The sequence below is a fragment of the Sciurus vulgaris genome (genome assembly GCF_902686455.1).
Source record: "Sciurus vulgaris genome assembly, chromosome: 2".
Lineage (NCBI taxonomy): Eukaryota > Metazoa > Chordata > Mammalia > Rodentia > Sciuridae > Sciurus > Sciurus vulgaris.
Window position 1 is genome coordinate 175389745 of NC_136462.1, and position 13445 is coordinate 175403189.

Sequence of the window (13445 nt, forward strand, 5' to 3'; positions counted from 1 at the left end):
TTAAAAACTTGTGTATTGGGGCTGGGGAGATAGCTCAGTTGGTAAAGTGCTCGCAAGCACACGGCCCTGGATTCAATCCCCAGCACCACAAAAAAAAAAAAAAGTGTATTTACCATGTTCCTTTGTGCCCTGCAAACCCAGTCCTTGAGGCCTAGAAGAGCTCTTTCTCTACCCAATCCCCCTCACAGTGAAAGTGGAGAAACCTCTTAGGCTATACCTCCCTTAACGAGAGGGAGATATCTTGCTGTTCTTTATACAGATTCAGGAGCCCTAAGTAGGGGGTGAGAATCCTGGGGAGAAGAGTTAATGAGAAATTCCGAGGATAGAATCTTAGGTAGCAGCAGCCTTTGAGTTGGAGGGAAGAAGTGAAAGGGAGAGGATGGCCAGTCCTTGTGGGGCAGGTAGAGGAAGAGGAGGAGTTGGGTGAGCTGTGCAGTGGAAGGACATTGTTCATACAGCAAGTCACATGAATTCAGCTCAGCTCTACATCCTTGATTTAAAAAGTTTAAATGGTGTGGGTGATCCCACCCACTGGTGGATGTGAGGACCATATGCTCAGGAGTGGGTGTGAGATTGGGTATGTCTCCTGTAGGGTCAGTCATTCTGGTTCCTGTGGGCTGTTCATGACATGAGCATTCTGTGGTGCTATGGATGAGACACATGTTTAAGTGTGTATTTTTTTATTCAAGGTGGCCCCTAAACACAAGCCACCTACTTGCTCTAGTGTTTGGTGGAGGAGGTAGCTTTCTGTTCCAGGCCAGGAGAAAACTCTATGTGGACAATGGTGATGGGGGAGACAACATCAGGCTCCCATGCAGAGACTTTCTGAGAGGTTGCCAAGGGTGATTTTGACTCATCTGGTACCATAAGCATTGACTGTAGAACCTAAATTCCAAGGAAGGTGTGACTGCCAATTCCATCAGCAGCAGCTACTTGGAGTCAGCACATGAAGGCCGCATGCATTGTTTCAAAGGCCATCTGGAGCCCAGAATCTAGGAGAGGGAAGAAACACATAGATAACCACAGTATGAGGCAGGAACATAAAATTACAAAGGGAAAGGCAGAGATGACTTGCATAGTTAGATTAGTAATTCTCAGCTCTAGTTATTTATTAGAATTGTCTGGGCGTTTTCAGTAGTCTCATGCCAGGTTGTCTCCAGGACCAGTTAAATCAGGATAGCAATAGAATCAGACAGCATCAGTAGGAGATTTAAAAGAACAGGCAAGGTTGGGAACCCAGGAACAGAGGTGGGGGGCAGGCAATAAAGTTGCAAGTAATTAAAATCCCCAGTGGAAGGAACTTGTCACAGAGCCAGGTAATAGCCCCAAGGACTCTTTCCCCCTTTGCCTTAGCCGCCATCCCCCACTGCCATCCACATAGCAAAATAGCTAATGCAGCCCTCATCACAACATCCCTTCCTTAGGATTGTGCCCTAAGGCCAGGAGTAGGGGAGAAGCACATCCCTTCCTCACATTCTGGAAACCTAAGATTCTTGATGTTCTGAAGATTTAGTGTGGAAGAAAAAAATCTCTTATCTTTTGTGTGTTGTATAGTACTCTATTAATCTGATGATAAGTGTATTAGGTGAACAGTTTACTAAACAGTGAACAGTTAACATTTTGCAAAATGCATACAAATTACTTAAAAAATTAATCAATGAAAACTTACAGGTTAGACAACCTAGAAATTTTTCAAACATTTGAACATGAATTGTTAAAGATTTATAAGCATTTAGTTCAAATCTTCAGGGCAGGGGATGTTGCTTAGTGGTAGAGCTCGTGCTTAGTCTGCACAAGGCTCTGGGTTTGATCCCCAGCACAAAAATAAATAAAATTATTTTAAAATACTTTTATATTTTAAAAAGTAGACCAGATGGACATAGTATTACAATTAATACATTACTGATGTGTACACATAATACTAAAATCAAAACCATAAACATTTCAGTACCATGGATTTATATTTTGTGTACTGGCTCTACTTTACTTTTTATTCCTTTCCAAGGATAAGGTTTCATTTACTCTGAAGTACCCAGAGTTACTATCCAAGGTGACTGACCGTATGATTGATGGATGATGATTCAGAACCAGTGACCCAAGATTTCCTTTTCCTGTTGAGTGCTTCCCACCCCTCAGCTTTTTATTATTATTATTTTTCCCTTGCTATTGATCAAACCCAGGGCCCTTACACATACTAAGCAAGTACCACTGAGGTACATCCCCTGCCCAGCTTATGGTACCCTTTTCATAGATTTTCCTCCCTAAGTCAGGAACTCTTTGTTGGCTCTCTAACCGGTAAAGTTTTGATTCTTATAACTCTCAAGTAATGCTTATCCTGGGTGCCTTATCTTCACAATTCAGCTCAGCATAGGTATATTTTGATACCACTTGCTACTAGTAGAATCCACTGTGGTTCAGTTTAATTCCATCATAACTTCTCTGTCATGAATCTTAAAGGCCCGTTGACAAGCCCCTTGGTTGAAGAACCATATAATTTGTCTTTTCAAAAATGTCAATTTATAGCCGGGCATGGTGGCGCTCACCTGTAATCCCAGCGACTCGGGAAGTGGAGACAGGAGGATTGTGAGTTCAAAACCGGCCTCAGCAAAAGTGGGGCACTAAGCAACTCAGTGAGACTCTGTCTCTGAATAAAATACAAACGAGGGCTGGGGATGTGGCTCAGTGGTTTGAGTGCCCCCGTGTTCAATCCCCAGTACCCCAACAAGAAGTCAATTTACAAGATTGGCCATTTGTTGAAAATTACCAAAACTGGTTAATGGGTATGTGAAAGTTATCTATTGTACATGTTTAAAACACCCTGCAACAATTGGGCATGGTGGTAACAGGAGGCTGAGGCAGGAGGATTGCAGGTTCAAGACCAACCTCTGCAATTTAATGAGGCCCTTAGGACTTAGTGAGACCCTATCTCAAAATAAAACAAACAAAAAAATGGGCTGAGGATGTGCTCAGTGGTTAAGTGACCTTGGGTTCAATCCCCAGTACCAAAAAATAAAAATGAATAAAATACCCTGTAATAAAAAAGTCCCAACACAATAAACCCTCAGTGGTCTGATATATCCTTAGCTAATGCTCAGCCTCAGAAAACAGATTAAAAATATTCTGCCCTGTGAAGCTACCAGTAGTCACCCATTCACTAAGCAGTTGAGTGCCTCTCCCATTCTACTACAGTGGCACTAGAAAACCACCATGTTGGTTCCTTGTAACATGAAAATTATTTAAGCAGATCCTAAATATGTCTAAGAAACAGTGATTACTGGTGAGGCTGCCGAGTGCAAAGCATGATGCTCAGTCCCCCAGGAAAATTGCAAAATATGACCCCATCCACAGTAGGGGCAGGTGCAATGGTATTACCCTAAGGAGATTGGCCAGTCACTCAGCTAGCAAGTGCATGGCCATGTGTTGGAGTGAAAGCACCAGTGGCTACGAGAGAAACTTCTAGGTTGAGGAGAGGATAGATGGGGCAGAGACTGTAAGGGCCTGACAGGATGATGGGGTATTGGGTAGTGGAAGAGGAAAGGACAGGCAAATGAGAGACAGAGGTGGGAAGGCAGGTGAATGCTAAAGCCAGAGATTTGGGCTATATTTGGTAAGCCGGGACAAGGGAAGAGGGGAAAAGTCTGATAAGTGTTTTGAGTCAACTCATTTCTTTTTTGGCTTGGGATTGAACTTAGGGACGTTTAACCATGAGCCACATCCCTAGCCCTTTTTATTTTTCAGTTTGAGACATAGTCTTGCTAAGTTGCTTAGGGCCTCACTAAGCTGCTGAGACTGGCTTTGAATTTGTAATCCTCCTGCCTCAGCCTCCTGAGCTGCTGGGGTTATAGGCATGTGCCAGCACACCCAGCCAATAACTCACTTCTTAAACCATTAAGTCATTGTATCCCACAAACTCATCCATCACTGCATCGACTCCTTCCTCCACACTCACCTGAGTAGATGATATTTAAAGTTGTTAAATCTTATTTAGAGTGTTATAAATGTGTGGCTTATAAATATGGAGCTGACTAATATAATACATGAAAATAAGGTTAAAAGTGGTGACATGGGAAGAGGAAGTAGAGGGTAGTAGGGCAGAGGACTGCTGTTTTCATTGTAATCCTTTTTTTTTTTTTTTTGTCATCTGACAAAAACTAATTTTTTCCTATTTAAATTAAAGTCTAGTATACATTGTGTTGTTAGGCCTTTTTCATGTTTTCCCTCTGACATGTTGAGCATTTACTGTGTGCTTTCTCCTCTTTGCCTCTATTACCCAAATCCTGTCAGTATTATTTAAGAGCTGTTGTCATTCCCATTTTACAGATAGGACACTTAAAGAAGTTTAGAGGTATTAAATAAATCACCTGAGTCTGTGAAACTCCTAGAGCAGATCAGAATTCCAGACAGGGAGAAAGAGCTGTTGCGCATTCCAGTTGATTCACCAGTGCTTAGATGGAGGGTGCACATTTACTTAAGAACGGGAACAGTCCTGGGAACAATGGAGGGAAGGGTTTTCTCTCCACAGCTCTGAAGGGTATATAAGGTTGCATATCAAAGAACCTATTGAAAGGAATGAAGGTTAATGTTTTAAATAGGCAGTATTTGATGAGATAGATTTCCATAAGAGTTCTTAATGTGAAATTACAGTTTTCTAGAAAAATAGAATATATATATGCTGTTGGAAAGTGCCCTTTTCAGCCTTCGTGAGTACATGTTCCCAACACCTCTAGTCCCAAGGCCTGGCTGGGGAGATAGCTCAGTTGGTAGAGTGCTTGCCTTGCAAGCACAAGGCCCTGAGTTCAACCCCCAGCACCCAAAAATTAAAAAAAAAAACCCCAAGGCCTGGCCTCAAGATTGGAGGCCTCTATTATGCTAACTAAGGCTGTGGTGTTCAAGTTTTTGTACAGTATCCCTTAGTAAGAAATCCATTTCACTGAGGACTTGGTACATACCCGTGATGTATATGTAGGTAACTGAAGCAAAAGTTTCGTGGTACGGTGCATTTACCATGTTTTTTTAAAATATGTATTTTTAGTTATAGATGAATACAATACCTTTATTTTAGTTATTTATTTTTATGTGATGCTGAGGATCGAACCCAGTGCCTCACACATGCTAGGCCAGCGCTCTACCACTGAGGTACAACTCCAGACCCCTTACTGTGGTTCTTGACACATGTTAATATTTGCTTCTCTATTCTACTTCATTGCTGATGGTGACTTGATTTTCCAACCCACAAACAGATCTCAACCTACGGTTTGATAAACATGGTGCTAAGGAAGCCTGTTCCTTTTATATTGGAACAGGGCCAAGGGTGAAGTTGTATATTGTACATAACTTTTTCTTTTTTTAAGTGCTGGGAATGGAACCCAAGCCTTGCACATACTAAGCATGTGCTCTACCATTGAGAGCACCATCACCATATGCAACTATTCCTAGCTCCATACACAACTTTTGATAATCATCAAATTGTACCAGAAGTAATTTAGACTACAGTAGTGACACATATATTTTGACTTGGTTTGTCTTGATACCATACATAATTTTTGGTTAATACATTATTTAATTACTCTTTATAGCAAAATAGGAAAGGGAACCTTAGAGCAGAACCTAGCAAATGCTGATACTATAACATTAAACTTACATAAGAGTAATCTTTTGCCTGTAACTTGCTAGATATACTCTGACAGGTTTTAGTTCTTTTAACTTTCTAATATGATTTACATTTTTTTTTTTTTTTTTTTTGCAGTACTGGGGATCGAACACAGGGCCTTGTGCTTGCGAGGCAAGCACTCTACCAGCTGAGCTATCTCCCCAGCCCTGATTTACATTTTTAACAAATAATACAAAAACATCTGTACTAATACTAAAACTATTAATGGTCCACTGTATCAGAACTGAGTAGCTGAGATTTAATACTTATGTTGTTTTAAGAGATATATTTTTTTTAACTGTTTCTTAACAGTAAGGTGAGTCGAGTCACTTTTTTGTTGAGCCAAACTCCACAGTTCACTGTGTAGTTCATGGAGCAGTGCATATGTGTGGACATTCTTAATGTCTAGTTGGCACTTGCCTTTTTTTGGTACTGGGGATTGAACCCAGAGGTGCTTTACCACTGAGCCACATCCCCAGCCCTTTTTAATTTTTATTTTGAGACAGGGTCTCACTAAGTTACTGAGGCTGTGCTCAAACTTGTGATCTTCCTCCTTCAGCCTCCTTAGTTGCAAACAAACAAAAAAACCCAACCTGGCAGGGGAGGCTGTGGGTATGTAGCTCAGAGGAAAAGTTTTCTTGGGTTCAATCCCCAGTATCACCAAAAAAAGTTTACAAAGAAGACTGGGCTAGACTAATTATACCAGCTTTTACAAAAATTAAATCTAGAACTGGGGCTGTAGCTTGCCTAGCATGTGTGAGGCACTGGGTTTGATCCTTTGTACCACATAAAAATAAAATAAAGGCGTTCTGTCTGTCTACAACTACAAAAAAATTCTTTTTTTAAATATTAAATCTGGTGGGACTGGAGCTGTGGCTCAGCAATGGAGCACTTGCCTTGAATGCATGAGGCACTGAGTTCGATCCTCAGCACCACATAAAAATAAATAAAATAAAGGTTTTATGTCCATTTACAACTATATTTTTTAAAAAAAAGTAAATCTGCTAACTTTTTTTTTTTTTTTTTGAAGTCTGTTTTTCCATAAATTTGGTTAGGGGCTAGGGATATAGCTCAGTTGGTAGAGTGCTTGCTTTGCAAGCACAAGGCCCTGGGTTCAATTCCCCAGTACTGAAAAAAAAAATTTTTTTTTGGTTAAAATATTTGGACATAACTATAATCTCCCTGGTTCAGTAATAATTTTTTTTTTTTTTTTTTTTTTTTTTTGCGGTACTGGGGATCGAACTCAGGGCCTGGTACTTACAAGGCAAGCACTCTACCAGCTGAGCTATCTCCCCAGCCCTCAATAATAATTTTATAATTTTTGAGACTTCAAGGAAGATACTCCTGCTTCACAAGTAGATGTGAGTACATAGAACACACCTGGGGTGGTGACTGGTACTTGTTTTTACATTGTATTTAATAACTTGCAATGAGGCTTAAAGTATATAGGTACTGATGAATCTTCAGTATTATAAAACAACAATTATATAGAAACAACATAAAATGTTACTGGGGTTTCTGGGGAACATAAGCATAAACCATGTATCTTAGATAAAAATGGGCTATTAGGAAAGAATAGAAGTAGAAAGAAAATACTGTCACTAATATTTTTAATTTTTTCTTTTATTTCTGTTTTTCATGGGTCCTGTGTATGTGTGTGTGTTTGTGGGTGCATGTATGTGCAGCTTATCAGCTTTCAAAACAGCTTATAAAAGACCTTAGTATACTTGGATCATAACCATTGCATTCACATTTATATATTGGTTTATATAACCCACAAGACCTTTATTGTAATTTGCAGGAATCTTCGGCCCAATTTCAGAGATACTCATTTTCTCATAAGGCAAGCACAGCTGTAAAAAGCTTTAGTATAAGCTGGGTGTGGTGGGTTGTGTCTGGAAACCCAGCTACTGAGGAGATAGAGGCAAGGCTCAAGTGTGAGCCCAGGCATTCAAGACCAGCCTGGGCAACATAGTGCAACTCAGTCTCAAAGAAAAGAAAAGAAAAAGCCCAAGTACAAACATCCAAACTTTAGCATAAAGTGCTTCATCTGCTCCCAGTTTGGTGTTAAGTGGTAACTTCACAAACATTCTAGAGAAGCCCCAAGTTCCCTTCTGGTAGTGTTTGTTAATGTGATAGGTTTTTCCGCCCCCCCCCCCATATTTAGTTTAGTGATCTTCCTGCTTTAGCTTCCCGAATAATTTGATACGTTTTATTTTTCACATGCTTTAAAAAAACATTTATTTAACATGCATTCATATATATAATTGTTTTCCCTTAATATTTTATCATTAATGAAAATCTTATGATATAAGTGAAATACTATATAAAACCAATTAAAATATGCAATAGATATATTACATTATAAAAAACAATAGTTTCATATGGTTATATGTAGCACATATATGACATACATAATGAAGATGACAAAAAATAAAGCAAAACAATGATTTTCATTGGTGCTTTGTTGTGATTTTTTAAAAGCCATATAATTGCATGCTTACATAAAAAGTGTTGCTTTTGAGTCAAAATATTTAAAAATATAAAATATGTATCAGTTATTTAAACAAATCATATGTAACATATAAAAGGTATAAAACTGGAAGAGAGAAATAATGGAAACAACTCAAAAAGTACACTTTACTTCTTTTTGACGAATTCATTGTTCAGAACCTTGGTCTGTCTTTTCGTCAAAGATAGGAGATCTCTTGCGGGGTAACACCATTTCTTTGGGTTCTTGTACAGTAATTTTGAGAATTCTCTGAGGTACTTTAAGGATGTGACTTGGCCCTCATCTTACTCTATTTTTTGGCCAATATCCCTTTGCTGAGAGATTTCAGAGATCTTAGTCCAAAAACATGGACTCCATTGCTAAGGTGCAAGGTAAGGCAGAACATCATGGCGGAAGAGTGAAGCAGCTCAGGACGTGGCCATCAGGAAGCAGAGCAATTTGATAGGTTTTAAACTGCATCTCTTCAGTATCAATGAGCCTGAAAGTATTTTCAGCTCTTAATTGGCCATTTGGATTCTGTAAGTGATTTTTTTTAAAAAAAAATTTTTTTTAAACCAATACTAGTGGACTTTTTTTTTTTCAAGTGGTTGATGGACCTTTATTTTATTTATATGCAGTGCTGAGAATCAAACCCAGTGCCTCACACATGCTAGGCAAGCACTCTACCCCTAAGCTACAACCCTAGCCCAAGTGTTCTATGCCCATTCTATAGGTTTTTTTGTGATTTCATTCGTCATTCAACACATGAGCATCTGTTTTGCATTTGTACTAGTTTTCTAGTGCTGCTGTAACAAATTACCAAAAATTGAGTGTAAAAAAAACACAGGTTTATTATCGGGCAGTTCTGTAGATTAGAAGTTCAATGCCAGAGGTCTTACTGGCCTAAAATGAGGGTAGGGCTTTGTTCCTTTCAGTTAGTTATTCTGAGATTCCAGAGGTCACCACATTTCTTGTCTTGTGGCCCTCTTCCTCCATTTGCAACTAGTTCTGTCTCATCTCTCTTTATAAAGTGAATTAGGGAGCTTTTCATCTTTTCCTAAGATTTAGAGTTGTTTTATTTTGTTTTGTTTTATTTTCGGGAAAGGGGGAATTGTTTTTGTGGTGAGTGGGGTTTCATATATTACATCTCCCCTTTCTCTCTGTCTCCTCCTTTCATTGTTAAGGACCCTTGGCCTTACACTGGGTCCACCTGGATAATCTAGGCTGATCTCTCTACTTCAAGGTCAGTTATCAGAAGCCTTAATTTCTCTTTTCTGTGTAACCCAATATATTCACAGTTCGGGAGTTAAGACTTGGGCTTTTTTGGGAGACCATTATGCTTACTACACTATTAAGATGGAGGTATGAAATAGTAAAGGATCCTGTCACATGGCTCCTATAAGCTAATGGGGAAGACATAATTAATCAATCATAATTTTATATAATTTGTCAAGTTTTTGCATTAAGATCATTCTACCTTTATTAAGTGAATTAAGGAGCTTTTCATCTTTTCCTAGTATTTAGAGCTTTTTTTGTTTTGTGGTGCTGGGGATCCAAATCCAGTGCTTCATGTGTGCCAGGCAAGTACTCTACCATCAAGCCATATCCCTAGTTTTTCCTATGATTTAGAATTAATCTCTTTACAGATTGGATAGAGTTCATCTGTACAACAATCTGGGGGCTGAGGTATATCTCAGCAGTATAGGACTTGCCTAGCATGTGCAAGGCCCTGGGTTCAATCCCCAGCATTGTACAACAACAAGAAGTTGTTGCAAGGCCTTGGGTTCAATCTCTAGTACCACAAAACAAAAACAGTGCTATGCCAGTTTCTGTTTCCCTACAGAATCATGAAAATGAGATATCAGCCTTCTGAATTTTTCTTTTAATTATCTCCTCTTCATCCCATCGGTGACAAGGATTTCCACCCTGAAGTTATGGGAGTTGCCAAACAAGACACCTGACTCTGGACAGGTGAGATTGACAGGAGTTTATTATCACAGCCCAGGAGACCAGGACAGACACTATAAGCCATGTGGCACCACATGGGAGGTGCACTTGGGGGCAGGCTTTGTTGTAAGTAGCAGGAGGATGTGGTACCCCCTGGCTCCTGCAGAGGATGTGATTGGCTTATTTGAATAATTCCCAGGGCTGGCAAGGAACTAAAACCCACTGCTGAGAGATAAGCAGGAATTGCACCTGGTCCATTTGATAAGAGGATTGTTAGTGAGGGGACCTTATCCACAGATCCAAACCATTCTGTGGTTAGGACATTCAAGGTCTCCTGATTTTAACCACAATGAAGGTAGCACATAATATTGAATCTTTTTTTTTAATATTGAATTTTAATTTCAGCCATTCCTGGTTAATTAGGAAAGTTCTTCGGGTACGGATTTTTGAATGTTTTCTTTTTTACTTTTTTTGGGATGGGGTCTTGCTCTGTTGCCCAGGCTGGTCTTGAACATGAGAGCTCAAGTGATCCTCCTACTTCCTGAATAACTGGGACTATAGGTGTGCACTACCACACCTAACTGTGAATTTCTGTTTTTCTTTGTGGCACTGGGGATTGAACCCAGGGGCACTCTACCACTGAGCTTTACTCCCAGCCCCTTTTTAATTTTTATTTTGAGACAGGTCTCACCAGGTTGCAGAAGTTGGCTTCAAACTTGTAGTCCTCTTGCCTTGACCTACAGGCCTTGGCCACCTGTAGGGATTACAGGTGGGCACCACCCAACCACTTGAATGACTTCTTTTGAGGATTTTTTTTTTTTCTCATTTGACAAACTCATAGCTTATTGATTTCATATACAATAACATTTATTTTCTTGAATTGTATTTAGGATTTTTTTCCCCCTCTGAACTGTTAAGTGTGGTTGGTTTGTAGCTTTCCTTTCTATACTGTTGTCATCAGATATCAGTATAAGATGAATAATGGTTTCATAACACGAAATAGCATTGTTTTTTTCTGGGCTCTTGTACGGATTTACAAGGTGAGGATGATCTGGTCAGTGAAAGTTTCTAGGTTTATTTTATCAAACCACCTGAGCCCAGGACCTTTTTCAAACATTTCTGGGATGATATTTTCAAAATAGTTTTTATTTCTGTAGTTCTATTTTCCAGAAAATTGCTAACTTTATCAAGGTTTTCATATGCATTAGAGCCAAGATATAGTATTTTCATATTTTTCTGGTGTTCTTCTAAAGATGGAAAATCACATTTTCTTTAAAATAGAAACAGAACTGTAAAGATAATAAGTTAAGATCAAATTATAGGTGGAGTGGAAATTGGCTAAAATGAAAGAAAAAATTAAAAAGCAGAATCAAATGTCTTATTGGTGAAACCAAACAGTATACTTGACTCTGAAGAAAATTAAATCTATGATGGTAAATAAAACATTAAAATACTCTTTGAGGATATAAACAGAAGAGAGATTAGACATTGTCTGAAAAAAAAAAAAAAAGCCTGTTCACAAAATGGATAGGAATACACTAAAAGACTTTTCTCCGTTGAAAAGACATCTTTTGTTTCTGGAAAATTAATAGGCAAAGGCCCCCAGATACTTACACAGGCAATAGGTTTGACACCTGAATTTAAAGAAAAACTCCTTCCAAGCACTAATTTACTTCCCTTAAGCAGACAAGTCCAGCTTTGCTATCATTTTCATTGCCAGAAGACAAGTGATCAGGACTAGGGAATTTTGAGGGGAAGAGAGAAGGAATGTTATAAGGTATGATGCAGCACACTTGTAATTGTGGATAACTCGGGAGGTTGAGGAAAGAGGATGGCAAGTTCCAAGATAACTTGGGCAGTTTAGTGAGATCTTATCTCAAAATAAATTTTATTTATTTTTGCGGGAGTGATACTGGACAAATTATATTGTGTGCATATGTGAAAATGTAAGAACAAATCCCTTCATTATGTACAACTATAATGTACGCACCGTGGTTCATTCCTGTAAGGGAGACCTTGGCAACTTAGAGAGGCCCAAAGCAACTTGGTGAGACCTAGTCTCAAACAATAAAAAGGGCTGGGGACGCGGCTCAGTGGCTAAGGGTCCCTAGGTTCAATCCCTGCTATCAAAAAAGAAAAAAAAAAAAAAAAAAGTGGAATGAAAAAAAAGTTTCAAGAAGGGCTGGGGATATATCTCAGTGGTGAAGCAGCCTTGTCCCTGCGTTTCATCCCCAAAAGCAGGGTTGGGAGGAACCCAGTGCCTCCTGCATGGTAGCAAACCCTCTACCACTGAGCCATACTTCCAACCCTGAAAAAAATAATTTTGTTACTTAAAAAGTGTAAAAGAAAGATAGGTCTATCATCCTGCCTAAAGTGGACAAACACAAATAGACGTGAGGGCAAAAGGCACACTTAATTTCTCATTAAAAACCCACAAATATGTACAATTATGTCAATCAAAAACATTAAAATTTCTCTTTACATAAAGAATATAAAAACGAATGATGTCATATAGTGAAATAAAAACTTAAATTTAAAGGCAGGCATTAGGAGAAATAAAAACAAGCTTTTTGCCTTAAAAACTACTATAGAAAAACAAATGTGGAAAAAAAGAAGTTTATATTAGCAAGAAGTAAAAATTACAAAATAGAATGAGGGAAGAGCAAACACATCAAGTATCTCAGCAGAAATATAAGGGGTTAAATCCCAGCCAGAGTGGAGGTGTTGCGGTTTTTCAGACAGACCCTTATGCCTCCAGACTTTGCTAATGCTGGACCGCGGGTCTAACTTGTTTCCCCATACTAAGCGAGGCTAAAGCCACAATTCAGGGTTGACTCCTTATTCCTAGCAGTCCTCTCCGGCTGTCGGGCACGCCCCGCAGTGAAGGAAGCTGGTTTTCTGGGTCAGGGATGAAGTCCCCGCCAAGCTCCTTCTCACTCCGGGATGCAACATAGGAATTTGCACCGGGCCTTACAGCAGGGACCCCGCGCAGGGTGAAAGCCCTCAAATCCTGCGGAATGTAATGTGTATCGTCCCTCACTGCACCTCCGGGACCGTGAGCCTTCGCGAGCAGCAAGTTTCAAATCCTCTGGTTTTGCTGGCGGACGGAGTTACTGGCCTTTGATGTCTTCCACGATCCTGCCTGTGACCCGGCGGGTCTTTGCTCGGCGGGGTCGGATACACCCGTTACGGCTTGTTGAGCCCCAATCATGCTGTCTTGCCTGGAGGCCGCCTACCCAAAGCAGGAGAGGAATGGAAGTTTGGGGCTCGGAATTGGGATCCCTTTTCCCAAACCAGAGGGTCTCATCTCCCATAGCAAAATCTGGGATATTGGGAGGGCGCAGACCCACTGGATTT